Genomic DNA, 4,349 nt, shown 5'->3' with positions numbered 1-4,349 from the left:
TTTATAGCTGCTCATATCAGCATGCTTTGGCTCCCGGGGCCACAGTCACAGTAAGAATCATCAAAAGACTGGCCGTCCGAGACGGCACATGGGACTGGCTATAGCTTGTCCTACCAGCTAGTAACCTGCATCGATGTGAAGCCGTGAAGCCTTCAGGGAAGAGAGGAAGTTATTTTTTTAGCTATGTTTCTCTCCTTGCTATACAGTCTATTCCAAAGTTCAGCGATTGCTGTTGGAACAGTTCACATGAGCAGGTTTAATCAGGCCCACAGACTAGTTATGTAAGCATGACGCAATTTTCTGGGACAGATATATGGAGCAAGTTCAGCATTTCATTACCCGTCCAGATCCTCCATCCATACGTGGGCTGAAGGTTGACAAAACTGGGTAGGCAGGTGGTTAGACATGAACCAAAGGTGTCAGGATGAATTGGCACTCCTTAACCCGGCCAGCTGGATAAGTTGTCTCATTCTAGAGCACGTTGTGCTTAGGCTATGTACACCTCCAGTGATTAAAATCTATATATATATCTCCATTTCTTACTGGATATTTCTGTACAGACAAATATGCTTAATTTAAACATTTTTCACCAAGTAAGGAATAGCAAATTTTTGAGGAAGTTGTGGATGTCCCTTCACTGGAAGTGTTCGGTATTAGGTTGGACAGAGCTTTGACTTAATGAAAGATGTCCCTGCCCAAGGCAAGCGGATTGGAACCAGATGATCTTTAAGGTCCCTTCCAACCCAAACCATTATATGGTTCTAGGATTTTATGAAGCCAAAACAGTGCAGAGCAGAGCTCCAACAAGGCAGGGTACACTTTCAATAGAATGGTTCACTAAACAGAGACACAGAGATGACAAATCACATATGCTGTTGGAGTTTCACCACTTCCTTAGGATTCTAGAACATCCAGTTACCCACAAGACCTATCTTTTGGTGCGAATACGTATATTTGCTGATGGCAAAGAGGTAGTCACATTTTCTGGAGACTTTGCCTAAAGCTATTGCACTCTTTGTTGAATGCAGACTGCCTTACTCTAATATGTTCTGCCAGCTTTGTTACTACAGAATCCTGCATTAATAGCCACAGACTTGTACTATCAATGTATTCATTAAGAACTGGCACTTTAAAATTTTATTTCAGAAACATGTTTTTGTCCCAAGTTCCTGCTATCAGATACTTAAGTACTGTAAAAGAACAACCTCATCCTCTGAGATGTATGTTATCCTTCATAGCCAAGGGGTAATTTTATCCCATGAAGTTTCCCTGCTGTGCTGTATGTGATATCTCATGGTGAACTGCTGATCTCCCCTCCGCACTCTTTCCAAGGGACAAGATCCTCCCCAGGCCAAGTCACCCACTTACCCATCCCTTCAGCCTGCTAACTGAGGAGACAATCCAAACTCGCTCCTTCCAAATGGATATGCAACATATGCTCCATGTGAACACACAGAACAGCATATGCTATGGGCTGAATCCCATGTATGTGGTCCATTTCACAGGTCTGCAAAGCCTAAAGCTGCCTGAAATTATTCCTGATAGGGCTGAAAATTTTGTTGCTGTTTTTATTTAATAACTGCTCTACAAATGCAATGGTGAAAGTGGTCCTAGCTAAAACACAGGGCATGAGCAATACAGGCAAGTAAAGCATTGAATGCCCATGAAACACTACTCGGCAGTGTTTGTCTGCCCTGCAGGGAGCAGACCTACATGCCTAGCCTTACAGGGAAGTGACTATTTTAAGGACTTACTCTGGCAAGCAGCAAGATGGGAATTTCTACCTAACACATAAACACACCACAATGTAAAAACCTCAGGAATACAGTACTGGATGGTTCTGGAGGTTTAAAGAAAAAAAAACAAAATAGGAACATCATTCCCCTCGTGCCAAGTGGCAGTGAAGAACGTGCTTCACTGGGTTAATTGCACTGTAACTGCCATTCTGTACTGACACAGCCACTGTCAGCAGCAAACTTTGAAGTCAGGGATAAAATGTCTCTGGTTTCCTTTCCTGCTGATAAGAACCAAGCAGATGCAGTTTTTAGATTTGAGATTTTATGTATTTTTTTTTCCTTTGGATACCTTTAAAACAGTGAGATATGATCCGCCCAGAAGAGAGCAGCATTGACACCCTACAAAGGAAAACCAATGCATTCTCTTGCCAGACAGCAGACTGCTTCATATTATCATATTTGGTACGGAGAGGAAATTATTGCTATGACTTACCACTGAAATGTAGTAATTATTTCTATTAATTAACATTCTACATAGCTTCTCTGTCAGGAGTTATGTGAAGTTTAATGGGTGCTTTCATGCGAAACCAGCATACATTTGAGCACACCACATAGCTTGCATCAAAGCAAAAGGAAACATACGTAATATTTAAAGTTTGCTGGCAGTAAAACGTCCCATCATATACACAAGCTATCCTTGATGTGCTGCAGGTGTGCCTTTAATTAATCAAAGCTACAACCTGTAGTTTGTGGGGAGTTTCTGATTGGAACCACTTCAGAAGGAAGATGTACAGCAGAGCCCAACCTTGTCAGACGAAGCATAATTGAGCTGCCAACCGAGCCTGTGGTTTTAGGTTTTGGGGAGAAAGCAGCAGGTCTCCATGCCCTTGGTGGGACAGCATTTCTCCATCTAACCCCAGCTCCCTGTGAGCTCTCTGTGAACCAGTGACCAGTGATGGGCAGAGCTGGCTGCTGGGCAAGGCAACTGCCACAGCCATTTGGGGGATCGTCCTCCTGCCAGAATGCTCACAGCCCCAATTCAGTGCTTTTCCCAGACTTTACGACAAGCGTTACGTTTTGCTGAGCAATCGGGAACTTTCCCATTGCTCTGATGGCAGATGAAAGAAGTACAAAGCTGTATGTTTTTCCCCATTGCTGGAGCTGAGCTGCATCCACACTGCTGTGTGGGCGAGTGCCTTTGATCCCACACAGCTTTCTTGAGGAGCGCTTTGGGAAGGAACAACTGTTGATCTCCCTCCTGAAATCCCATCTGTTGTCTTCAGCAACTATGATTCGCTGTCTGAACTAGATAATGTTTCCCTGGCAGTGGCTGTAATTTTCCGAACACTTGCTTGGTGCAAAGTCAGAACTTGATTAAATAAGGACAAGCAGGAAGATAATTTTCTCGTCTCCGCCCTGTTCTGCAGCAGTCAGACAGCACAGTGTCTGTGTGAGGTTTGGGTTTGCTCCACGCCTGGATGGCGAGGATCGGTGTGCTGATGGTAGGGGCGGGCCCAGGAAACAGGGAAGCCCTTCTGGGGATTAATATTTGTGGTATTATTATAACTTCACATGCCTTTGGCAATCTGCTCCTGTAGATGGTTAGTTTGTGGTGGAAACAAAGCCAGCAGCAGCTAAAGTTAATAGGATTTCAGTGTAACAACAATGAATGATTTGGGGAACTGAAATTAAATGGAAGAGCATATTGAGGATTTGAGAAAAAAAATAGTTTGAACCAACTGAATGAATCCAAACACACAACCACTTCTCACTGGTTATGGGGAAATTCCTTTGGTCGGAATGATGGCAGTTGGAGACTTTCTCGGTGTGTTTCAGTGAGATGTTTTGCTCACATTGAGGTCTCTGACATTCGTTCAGGAGGTAACAGAAATGGGAAATACATCCCAAATAGCATCAGAGCCACATCTGTTTGTGGCAGTTGTGTGGGATGAAGTACACCAGAGCAACAGGACTGGCTTTTAGGACTGTATCTACCCAAAGGGCCAAATCCTGGTTTTGATAGAGGACTTGTTAGCTGCACTTTCAGCACACTGATGTGCGTTGAAATTTGGGTATGTGTACACTATTGGAGAGTGAGACTCATTTTGAGATCTTCCCAACAGGCTCCAGAACCAGCCACCTGACTTGATGCTCAGATGCAACCATATAAATACATCCATACTTCAGAACCGACAGTCAAGTCAGAACTATACATAAAGTTAAGCACGCAGGGCCAGGATTCCCACGCCAAGAGTGGACACAGCGCAGGAGCTGCGCACCCTGAAATGGCGGAGGACCGCAGCCGACCCTCCGGCTTGGAGCTGCCGCGTCTCCGCCCCGATCGCCCCGGGGGGGGTCCCTCGAGGAGCCCGGCCGTACCGGGAGCCGCAGCTCTGGCACAGAACGGGGGCGGCCGGGAAACGATACCCGCCCGCGCGGAGGCGGTTGAGGCCGCCCCGGGCGCGGAGCAGCCCTGCCCGGCCCCTGGCACACAGGAGGCGGAACCCGGCGGCCGCCCCCGCCCCTCAACCGGCGGAGCGTGTCGGGGAGTTGCGCTCGGCGGCCGGAGCTCCGAATGGGGCGGCGGAGGCGGCGCTGCTCGGCTTGAGGAGA

Source organism: Lagopus leucura, unplaced genomic scaffold (genome assembly GCF_019238085.1).
Source record: "Lagopus leucura isolate 7727_CA_CO unplaced genomic scaffold, USGS_WTPT01 Super-Scaffold_100001, whole genome shotgun sequence".
Lineage (NCBI taxonomy): Eukaryota > Metazoa > Chordata > Aves > Galliformes > Phasianidae > Lagopus > Lagopus leucura.
This window is presented reverse-complemented; position numbering follows the sequence as displayed.